Genomic DNA, 12,666 nt, shown 5'->3' with positions numbered 1-12,666 from the left:
GAGAAGAAGAAAAGAAATGTTTTGGTAAGTGATTCAGTACTTTTTAAATTCCCATTTTAAATGAGCGCTTAAATCTCTTAGAATAAAAGATGTTTCGCCTTGCCAGAGTAATGGAAATAATTTTATGATTCAGTGTTTAGCTAACACAAATTATCTCCTCGAGACTCACCCCAAATGTTTCAAAGAGAAATCCAAACAATTTTTATTAGAGAATGTCAATATGCAACTAGAATATAAAATAAGGAACTTACAATAAAACGGCCTTTGGTGCAATCATTTATTTCAGCAGTAGATAGATTCTGTTAGCAGAGTCATTCTGGCACTTGCTTCCAGGTAGAGCATGATTGATTAATCATGACTCCTACGAGATGCTAATTTATCATTAACTGTGTAAATAAACATTTTTACATCTTTAATTTCAATACCTAAATCAACCAGACAAAAATTATTTTATTTACTTGGTGGTGAGAGATTTCTTCTGTAGAACTAAAAGCCTATGTTCACCAGTAAAGCACTCAGGTATCACATCAGGATCATAGCTCAGGACATTGAAGGCAGGAAGGGGAAACCACAGCCCAGACTGAGGCTGTGATAGGAAATGTGCCAGAGCTTCTAGTGTCTATGGAGGCCAACTCTGAAATCACAGTCAGACTTGGGTGAAATAGCAATCATCCTGCCATATGGGCTTTGAAATGACACCATTTCATGTGACGCAGTGTAGGTAGAAGGGCCTGGCTCAGTGGTAGGCCCAGAAGAGGTGGCCTGGAAGTTACAAGCTGAATCAGACTCCAAGAGAGTCAGCATTTTGCCACCTACCATTGTGGAGGGGCTCTGGATAGAGGATCTTCTAAACAGTGGTTCTCAAAAACTTCGGCATGTTTTAGAATGAACGGATCTGCTTGTTAAAAATGCACTTCCCTGGCCCAACCCCAGAAAAATTGAATACCAATAAAAAATAAATTTATTATTAAAAAAAAGAAATTCTGATTCAAGAATGCAGGGATGAAACATACAAATCTGCATTTTTAAAACTTGCCAGGTGATTCCAATGTAGGTTTCTGATGAAAAACCATGGCTTAGGTGGCAACTGTGAAATAAATAAGAAATTATCTTCTATCTGGCGGAATGAACCATGATATATTAAAGCAGTAAAATACAGCTCAGTGACACAAACAGGAAGGCAGACTTTTACCACCCTCTCTCACTCCAGCTGCACTCCAGGTAACTGTAAATGCCTGATTGCATTGCCTCCAATTTTCAGATGCCATTAAGAAATTGCTAAAAACACTTTACATTTTTTTAATTCAAGAACCTTCAACTCACTTTAACATACCAATTGATTGCATAACAGATATTATAGTAAAATAGGTATTGGATGCTAAAGAGAAAAAACTGGATTAGAATCTCAGTTCCATTTCGGGCTAAATTATCATATTGACATATTACTAACAGCTCAGTATCTCAATTTCCTTGACTAAAAACTTGGAATAATAATAATGCCTGTTGAAAATAATGGTTTTGAGAATTAAATGAGGAGCATATTTAAGCTCTGAGTCTGCTTACTGGTACGTAGAAGAAACTGTAAATTTTTTTTAGATGAATGGGTGATTGAACAAACAAACATTTGGGTAGATGAGAAGCTCTTTTGAAATTATATAAATGCTGGAAATGTTGACAGGCATGATGTGTTCTCTTTCAAGTTATTGACAAACATAAGGGATTCTTTATTTTTAATTACCAGTTTATTTCTTTTTTTCCAGTGTGTTTTTACCCACCAGAAACACAAGTGTAATCATCCTTTATTTTTATCCTGCTTTGCTTTGATTTCCTACATAGCCTTGGTGTAAATCATTCAAAATACCACTTAAGCCATAGACCAGCAGAGTCTGGCAGTCTTTGGATTCAGTGCTGCTGAACCAGACGGGAAAACTAATTTATCCATTTGGCTTTCATTTTGTATACCCTTCCCATCTTCTTCGGTACTTTTATTAATTTCTAGAGCATGGTCTGTGAGTAGTTCCACAGAAGTTCACAATTACACGGGGCTGTCTTCCATGTTAACTCTTCAAATGGCTTCATTTATGGGCACAGCTGTCTCATCTTGATTTCACTGGGAGTGAAGCAGAACTGGCATTTCCCTTCTCACAGCTCATTTATTTTCAGACACGTATTGCGGCATACATTAAGTTCAATTTCTGCGGAGTTGTTATTGAGGTGTAGAACCACACACAGTCGGATGGCATCATGCCCTCCAAATAGGACAAAGAATAAGGCAGACAAAAGGACAGGCATAAGAAGAGGTACATGTTCCAATGTGTGGCATCCATTTCATGCTGTGGACATCCCCAAGCTTTTCCCAAAAAGAGAAGAAAGTCTGGGACTCGGAGGTAGACAGCCCCTTTCTGTTTATAAATAAAACTTCATATACATCACTCAATATTCTACACTATAGCATAGGTATTGTTAGAATCCTTATTTTAAAGATGAGGAAGTAGAAGCACAATATAGTTATATCAGTCACCCAAAGTTACACAGTTGACCAACCCATAGCAGGGACTGGATATCAATTTTTTTTGTCTTAGTCTGTCTGAGCTGCTATAACACAATACTACAGACTGGGTGGCTTATTAACAACAGAAATTTGTTTCCCTTATTTCTGAAGAGTGGGCACCCAAGATCAAGGCATGAACATGGTTGGTTTCTGGTAAGGATTTTCTTCCTGATTAGGAAGGTTGGTGCCTTCTCACTGCATCCTCATATGGGGAAAGAGACAAACCAGCTCCCTGAGGCCCTTGTATAAGGCCATTAATCTCCTCCCTGAGGATCCATTCTCACAACCTAAGCACCTCCCAGAAACCCCCTCCTAATTCCATCACATTAGGCATTAGGATTTCAACACAAGAATTTTGGAGGTGACAGAGACATTCAGACCATAACATTTTTCTAATTCCAAATCCCAAATTGCTTCCAAAATGGCAGTACTTCTCTACATTGCGATATGACTCTAGGGTTAGCAGAGTCCTTAAAAGAAGAGAAAGAGAGACACACCCAAGGCAAATTCAGATTTCCAGAGTCAATCTGCATAATCTGATTTGAATAAACTTCCCTCATCATATTCAGCTCAAAGGCACTCTGTGGGTGTGAACTTATTATTTATTGCCAGTCACTAACCACAGGAGATTCTCTTTTTCGGATGGTCACCACTGACTCCTGGCTTTAATTTAGCCAATTCCATCAGACAGCTGCCAAGGCAAACAGTTCTGGAGGATCAGGGGCTGATCTGGATATTTGGTTGAGTTGCCCTGGACCTATGTTCTGAACTTTGGTCTGAAACAGACATTTTCACAGAGGAGTTGTGGCACACAGTTGAGATTTTACTTAGTACATAATGGCGTTTGTTCCAAGTAATTATAAATAATCTACAGTTCAAAAGATTCTACAGATATAGCCCTCCTTCCTAAAAAAAAAAAAAAAAAAGCCAGATTAGATTCATTTTTTTCTTATAGTTCATGTAAACTTTATCCCTTCTGTGACTAACATAGGAACAGGTTCAGGTGAAGAATTATGTGCTCTGCATTCTCAGGTAAATCTCAGAGGATCTTGTTTACCTTGTTTCATTATGGTCCAGCAAAGTCCTTATATAAGTGAACTACAGGCTTCTCTGCCCTCAGCTGAGAATCCCTTACTGTACATTTGATTAGCTGCCTTACATACATCTTCCAGACTCAGAAAATTGCTTAACACACCAGGTACGAAGAGCTTAAGCAGGACAGCAAGCAATGGGGGAATGAGGTAAAATCCCCCAAACACAAAGGGGAATGCAGCTAGTGCTAACATTTGAAGCAAGGAAAACACCTCCTCCTCCTCTCCATACACCATCACAACTGTGCCTTGGGGTGGAGAGTGTGATTCTGGTCCTCTCCCTTCCAGTCCCCCCACACACACTTCTGCTCCTCCACCCACACTTATTAACTCTTCACTAGAGAGAAGTAGCTAATTGTCAGAAATGGAGATGTTCTTAGGCACATTGCACTAGGTACCATAAATATTAAACTGTCCTTAAAGAGTATTGGTGAAAGCTCTCTGCCTTTTCCTCCTACTTTCCAGATTTGCCCAGTAAGCAGACCCCGTCATGGCCTGCCACTCACACTCACTCACTCTCTCTCTCCGCAGGTAATTGAACAATATTAAATTCAGGGGAAAAGAAGGAATCTTGCTTTGACTTAACTGATAAGCCTGTATTCAGAGAGATTTAATAAATCAACATTTCACTCTTGATGAAATGGTATTCTACTTCTCCTTTGGCTATTAATCCTTGAGTTTGTCATTCTCCTTATCAGGGAGATCCAGCAGGGAGAAGTTCTAGAAGGCAGAACTACACCCTCTCATTCTTGGGACGCCAATTAATAATTTCAAAATATACCCTGTACTTCTTCAGTATAATTATTATACTTAATTCTACTCAATCAATACCTGGACTAATGATGAAATTTCCAAATGAAGGAAATTAACTCTGTTATGGGAGTTTGTTGGGAAACATTGAAACTTAATTCCCCTATGTCCTGAGAAGAGCCTCTTAATTTTCATATCTCACTTAATTGAGTAAGCCCCTCATGATGGATATTACCTCTGGCATCCTATCCCCAGTGGGGTTTTTCCTCCATCTATTAGCTCAGAGGACATTTCAACTATGTCTTATCCTGGGTTCCCCTGGAAAGAAATCCTGAGACAAAGTCTTGGGTGCAGTACTTTGTTTGGGAAGTGATTCTCCTAGGGAGTAGGAATGAAGGATGAGGGAAATAAGGAATGAGGGAAGTTTAATAAAAGAGTACTTTATCAAGTTGATGCTTGAAGCTCTCTCTCCCAGGACCTTCTAAGGACTCTAAGCAGGTTCTCTAAAAAGCCCAATGTCAAGGCACTGGAGAAGCCCTTAGCAGGAAGTTAGAGGAACATAGCAAAGGCACAAGGGGAAGATTCTGTTGAGTGGCATCTGCGCAGGTCTAGTCAAGTCCTGCACAGAGCTAGAGGTCACAGAAGTAGATGAACTAAAAGATGGTATTATGTCCAATATAGCCCTCCTCTAGCATTACACGGTTCCTGGAGTGCCTTCTTTAATGTCCAAAATGTGTGAGTACCCTTCAAGCTAAGAAGACCTAATACAGTGGATTGATGTAACAATCCTGGGTATTGCAGTTGGCCTGAGGCTAGGACTGATATATCCACCATCAATCTATATCATCAATTTTCAAGTTCCCTCAATCTTGGGCAGTCTTTTGGCAGCTCTTGGTTGCTTTTCTAGTCGGATAATCTAGACCCATATCCTTTAGAAATCTGAATCTTGGTTTTTTTTGACTTGGCCAAGATTACTCAATGGCCTATTCACAGCTGTCACTGGACATGGAAGCATCAATGGCAACTCAGTGAATTGCCAAAATCCAAAGCTACTCCTCTCTGGTCCCATTGTATAGCAACAGTGCTGCTCCATTGAGTTAATCAGACTCAAGTGCCCCACCAGTATAATAATTCTTGTTTTTACCTGCTGGTCCCCCAATATGAGGATCAAAGAGTGATTAGGAGTAGTACAGCTTCATCCAGTGGAAGGCTCACTGGGTCCTATTCTGGAAGAGCCTAAGATTGTGAGGACAAATCTGCTCCCCAAGTGAGTCATTGGGAGTGATGGTTAAAGAGCTAATCCTAGTTCTAACCCTTGGTCCCCTGTTCCTGTTTTATAATCATAACAAAATGACATCATATATTGACTCTTTTCCTCTAAAAGTAAAGCCTGAGCAAAAAGCTTGTATACCATGTCCAAACCTACAACAAATACTCCATACTTATTGAATAATAACACATTATTTCCTCCCCAGAGCCCCTAGACACTCTTCTACTTTCTATCTCTGTGAATTTGACTATTCTATATCTTCAAATAAATGGAATCCTATAATATTTGTTCTTTTGTTTCTGGCTTCAATTCAACACAGTAGTGGAACTTCTGGCCAGAGCAATTAGGCAAGAAAAAGAAATAAAAGGCATCCAAATTGGAGATGAAGAAGTAAATTTATCTCTATTTACAGATGATATGATTTTATATGTAAAACATCCACACACACACACAAAAAAAAATCTAGAGTGGTGATGGTTGTACAAAAATGTAAAAATATACTTAATGTTATGAATCATATACTTAAATGATGAAAATGATAAATTTTACATGCTATTTTGCCACAATAAAGACAGACAAAAAGAGAGAAAGAGCAGAGAGAGAGAGAAAAACCATTCTGGGTTTTCTTTGGTATTAGCAGTTGAGAAAAAATGCCAGACAAATAACCATATGCCAATGTCAGAAGTTGTAAGAAGCAACTGTGTTTCTGCATACCACTCCATAAACTAATGAATATGTGGACACAGAGAAAGGAAAAAGTGTTTTAACTCCTATAGTCTGGAAAAATAGGATGGAAATATCTCATTATAGAGACCTTGAGAACAAGAAGAATTTCCACAGTGGAGGCTAAGATTATTCCAGGCTTTCCAATTGAAGAAGCAAGACATTGGCGCCTCTGCCTTGGGAATCTTAAAATCTTCTTTACACAATTACATTTAGAACATGCTCTGAACACTTTACTAAGGCAATTTCCATTTTTAGGATTGCTAACTAGCTGAGAAGTAGACACCAGGCACTACAGGCAATATTTGATAGTTAAGAATAAAGAGGTGCTCCGTGAAATCCGGGGTCTCCCCTACTCCCAATCAAGTTCTTCTAAAGTATTCCCCTCTTCTCCTCAAGGTCACCAAATGGACTTAAGAAACATAATGTCCAAGTCCATCAAGCTACTGTAACAAAATTAACTATAAATTTAAAATCCTCTTAACATTTTCAATCCTTAGAATTAAAGATGGTTATTACAAAATTTACTTACAATTAAATCATATATATCAAAATATTACTAAGGACACCTGTGTGGCTCAATCAGTTAAGCACCTGCCTTTGGCTCAGGTCATGGTGTCAGGGTTCTGGGATGGAGCCCCAAGTCAGGCTCTGTGCTCAGCAGGGACTCGGTTTGAGACTTCCTCTCCTTCTGCCCCCACCCCTCATGCACATGAATGCTCTGTGTGTGTGTCTCTCTCTCTTTCAGATAAATAGGTAAAATCTTTAAATATATATATATATATTGCTAGATGTATTTCACATAAAAAGCCCTTTCATCCGCAACACAAACTCCCTATATTTTCCCACTGCCTCATTATTTTCCAGACCGTTCTTCAGTCTGTGTTTCAATGGCTTCCTTCCCTACAGCCACATGAAAGATGGATCTGAAGCCATTTCAGTGTTTACATATTGGGTCGTCAAGCATCCTCATGGCATCTTTGCCTGTAGCCTTGCCTAGAACACTGGCCTTAACGTCTTCTTCTTATAAGCAAACCTTTTCTTTCACAGCATGGAAATGAAGAATATGAATAACCCCATCGAATTTCTTACGTGGACCCAAGTTGGAAAGCATAGGCTCAGTGGGCTCAGTTTCAGTTTCTTCCCTGTCTGCAGAATAATCCAGTGAGAGGTCACCTGTGCTGTGACTTTGTCAGCTCTTTAGTAAATTACATGCAAGGATAAAGAGGATAAAGGATAAAGAGGACAATCCTTGCCTGCTGATAAGACACATTCTTCTTCATTCTCCTTTTCCTATGACATATTGAATAACACCATAGAGCATAAGTCATTATATCCTTTATATAACAAACGTATAATTACAGCACATACAGCCAAAAAAAAAAAAATGCATCTCAAAGGATATTGTGTTTTCTAACAGGAAGTAGAGCGATATTTGAGAACAGTGAACACAGGTTTTCACCTCTGAAATCTTTTAGCAGCATGATGTTTTTGAACATCTGAACTAGATTATGTGGGTTTCAGCCTTCTCCCTCTCCTTAAGACACAAATAACAATGCTGTTTGGAAAAATTGGAAAGAGGAAGGAATTTTCTAATTTATTTTCCTAATTTGGGATGCATAAATGTCATAGGATGCACTTGCCTGTGACATCGACTCTTCACTGCAACCTTATAGTCTGGGCATTATAACATCATTTTATAACAGAAGCAGAGCAATGCTAAGAAATTTGCTCAAGGTCAATCTCCAAAGAGGTAGAACCTGGATTCATACAGGATCTGTACCTGTTTGAATCCAATAGCCTTTGACTCTTCAGAATCCAGGACATATCTTGTCGGAATTCGGTCTTTAAAAAAAAAAAATACCATTAGAGGTTTTAGCTTTACAAAGTAAAAATCTAGGGTTTTCTTAAGAATAAATTTGGCATATATAATACATATTAATAATGTCTATAAAATCTGTGCCTCAAAACTTACCTACTAAGCAGTAAAAAAAGTTTCTTATGGTTATTTGACCTCCCATTATCCAGTTTTATTCAGTTAATATGTTTTGCTTCAACATAAAACAAAAAGCTATATTAAATGGTATTCATTCTGAACAGTTCACTAATTTAATTTAATACTCTAGTACTTTTCTCGATACGTTTTTTTTTTAATATTGAGATAAATTTAGGATATTAGCATCAATCCTTTAAAGGAACTTAATTTCCGTATATTTCAAGCCAACAGACTACAAAAGAAAAAAAAAAAAAAAGAGGGGTTAGAGCTGGAGAAGTGAGGTAAGCAAGCAGCCAAGGGGCTTACGAATGGAGTTCTTCTGCCACCTTGTGGTTATTCTGTGTTATAGCAAGAGCCACTTTATTCCTTTTTTTTTTTTTTTAAGAACTGTTTTTTGATATATTTTTAGTTCCAAAGGATAGATTACTCATTCAGTGGTTTCCAAATCATCTGGGTGCCCAACACAGTCACCTAGAGAACATATTCAGGGGACCCATCCCTTGATATTTTGATCTTGCATTTGGGGGAAGGGCCTTGGTATAGTTTCCCAGTCATCCCAGTTGATAATGACGTCGTTGATTCCACTTTGGATGTATCAAAGCTGGAAAGCTTTTTATAAGCAATCAGTATTCTCTTCATTCTGGGCTCCCCGCTAAACTCCATTTAGAGCCTCTCTTTGGGGGAGTGTGACCATGTGACTGAGCTCTGGCCACCTTCATCTTTATTGAACGTGGTTGTCTTAGTTCCATTTTCTTCTCCCTGGATATGTTGGCTAATTTTGGTTTTGTTGGCAACCTCTCTCTTGAAACTTTTTCTTCCGCTTGGTTTCTTTATATCTTCTCTCCTTGTTCTCCTTCTACTGGGCAAACAAACGAACATCATGAGAGTAAAAGTCAAGGTCTCACCCACCGGTGTGGAACTGGCCCTGCTGCTTCTCCAACACATCAGACAGGCCTCTCCTCCCAGCTTAGGACAACCTCAGGCTTCTGGTTCAACATTTTCCCCAAATACCTCCGTGGGACCTGCCCCAGTCTCCTTCGAGTCTTTGTTCAAACATTATTTCTCCCTGCTACCCCTACTTACAAATGCAACTTCTTCCCAACACATTTCTTATTCTTACTATCCTGCTTTAGTTTTTCTCTAGTAGTTACAATATTCAACATACTACACAATTTTTTAAGGATTTTATTTATTCATGAGAGACACAGAGACATAGGCAGAGGGAGAAGCAGGCTCCCTGCAGGGAGCCTGATGTGGGACTCCATCCCAGGACCCCAGGATCAGGACCTGAGCCAAAGGCAGACTCTCAACCACCGAGCCACATGGGACCCCCAACATACTACACAATTTTAATACTTGTTACGTTTATTGTCTTCTTTACCTTAGAATACAAAATCCATAAGGACAGGGATTTCTATTTTCTCCATTGTCCTGTGCTCAGAAACGAAGACAGTGCCTGGCACATACATTGTGACACATATATTGTGGGCGCTCAAAAAAAGACTTGTGCAGTGACTGAGTGAAAGGAGGGTTGAATGGATGAATGATGATCCAGGCTGTTAAATAAACACAGGAAATACTATTCAGCCTCACAAGTATCCAAACATACAAATTAACATGAAGTATCATATTTTTCAATTGATTTTTCAATTTATATGGCCTTTCAATATAATTCCTGACCCCAGAGAGGGTGTAGTAAATTATATTCACGTTTTAGTTAAATTGATGTAGCAATTTTTTAAATCAATTTACATGTAGACATAAAGTGTTTATAACCTCTAGCCCAGTAACCCCAGTTTTGGAATGTTTCCACAACAACCACCAAAAAGAAATTTAATACATATACTCTGCATAGCCATCTACTGTGGTACTTTTAATTTTTTTAAAGATCTATTTATTTGAGAGAGTCAGAGACAGACAGAGCCAGGTGGAGGGGCAGATGGAGTGGGAGAGAGAGAAATGTAAGCAGACTCCACACTGAGAACAGAGCCCAACTGGGGGCTGGATCTCATAACCCTGAGATTTTGCAGTATTTTTTTTTAAGATTTCTATTTATTTATTCATGAAAGACACACAGAGAGAGAGGCAGAAGGAGAAGTAGGCTCCATGCAGGGAGCCCGACGTGGGACTCGAACCCGGGACTCCAGGATCATGCCCTAGGCCAAAAGCAGGTGCTAAACCGCGGAGCCACCCAGGGATCCCCTCAGTATTATTAATAAGGATGAAAACTGAAAGAAACTAAGTGAGTGATGTTAAATCTATGCAGTGGACTATTTTGCAACCATTATAATCATAAAGACAGTGCTTCAACATGGAAAATTGTTTGTGGAAAATGGAATCTGTAATTACACAGCTTTTTTATGTATGTGGGAAAATGCTATAAAGAATGTACAAAAATTAGAACTTTTCGCATATATGAGTGATGACATTAAATCTTATTTCTGTCTCCATTCCCCAAATGTTCCAATTTACTGCTGTAGATTTTAGAATTCTTTAACATTGGAAAGGAAAATTGTCTTATTTCTAAATGTTATACCCTCACCTGATGTGAATTTATTCTAAGTTCTAAAAAGTGATCATTACTTGCTTTTATTGTATTCATCAAGAACAATTTACATCTTTGTGGAAATATTTTTAGTCTTTTAAAACAGATTTATTTGCATAAAAATGAGCAATTTGCCCAAAAAATCAGGCTGAATTTAACATTAATTCAAGAATTAAATTGTCCTTCCCCTTTTCTTATGTGTCTGCTCTCTACCTAACTGTCTGCATGGGTTCACGTTCTAATTGCTTGGTTCTTATAGATTTGGTTGGGCCCATTATCTCTCTACATTTTAATATAAAATAAAACTACCTATAAATGTTCCTCTTTTGCATACATTCCCATTAATTAGTAGTACACTCCCCAGGAATTCATGAAGGGGAGAGGTTTTCAGACAAAGGAACTCAAGGCATGCCCTTCCCCCTTGAACTAAGCCTTCAGCCTTCACCAAATCCTGAGATTGCCATCTCCTTGCTTGACCTAACCTTCCCTACCAGCTCCTAACCCAGTCAGTCCTTCCCTTTGGTCATGTGAGAATTTATATATTGTTGAAATTCGGTCTCCCTCCCACGTGCCTTGCTCAGCAGGGATTTAGGCTGTGGCCTCACTGCCCTTCCTGGTCATGATGAGAGGTAGCTACTCTCAATTTCATAGCCCCCCATTTGCATGACTCTCTGGTACTCTATCACTCCCCATTCAATAATGACAGCCAGGAATTATTTTCAGGGTAATAACATTAACTCCTTGGTGCGAAACAAAGTGAGATCAACTATTCCTTTATTTGCATCCTTACAAAGCTAAAAACTCATATAACAACAACAAAAAGGCAAAAATCTCTCCTTGTGGGTCCTCTTAGTCGAAAGGCCCTCTAACTCCAAAGTATTGTACTTCTCACACCATTGACAGGCTCGTCACATGACTTACTAAAGCCAAAGAAATGTGAGAAAAAGTGATATGTTCCATTTCCACTAGGAGCTGTAAGAGTCATTACGTAGTTGTTTCTTTCGTTGCTTTATATTTCCTCTGCCTAAAGACCTCGAAACAGCATCTTGGGGAGGGATTGCTTCTTGGGACAAAAGCCATAAATGAAGTGGACTAAGTGTCCCATAATGAAGTTAAAAAAGAAAAAAAAAAAAAAAAAAACCCTTATGCTAGATACCACTAGGATTTTTGGAGCCATTTGTTACTGTAGCATAACCCTGCCACTGCTTCCTGATACAACTTATGTCCTCCTGACATTTCGGGAGGCAGTGGGACATAGTGAGCTAGATGTGTGACCTTGGGCAAATCACCTAATCTCATAGTGCTTCATCTACGACAGTGAGATAATACATAGTGTGAGGTTATTGTGACAAATAAGTAGGTGAAAACTTATAATAAACACTAGATGGTAAATAGTATATCCTTAATAAATGTTAACTACTGCTATTTATTATTCTTATTATTACTATTATGAGTAATAATCTGCAACAGATACGGCTTTTATCCTAATTCTCTAGCACAGCGTCTGATTCGTATGCTCCGTTTGACCTATTTTCCAAATGTCTTTAATGGATCCACCACTTCTCTTTTGTTTCATTTCCTCATATGACCACTTCCACTCATTTTCTTTTACCATCACTTTTTCCCCTTTTCCTTTTATAATACAAGTTGAAATGGGAATGTTCAGCCCATTTTACTTGATAACCCTGAATTTTGTACTTTTATAGACTTCCATCTATTCTTTGCCCTAACGGAGCTCCC

This window comes from Vulpes vulpes, chromosome 15, assembly GCF_048418805.1.
Source record: "Vulpes vulpes isolate BD-2025 chromosome 15, VulVul3, whole genome shotgun sequence".
Lineage (NCBI taxonomy): Eukaryota > Metazoa > Chordata > Mammalia > Carnivora > Canidae > Vulpes > Vulpes vulpes.
The sequence above is the reverse complement of the archived record's forward strand: the minus strand, read 5'-3'. Positions refer to the sequence as shown.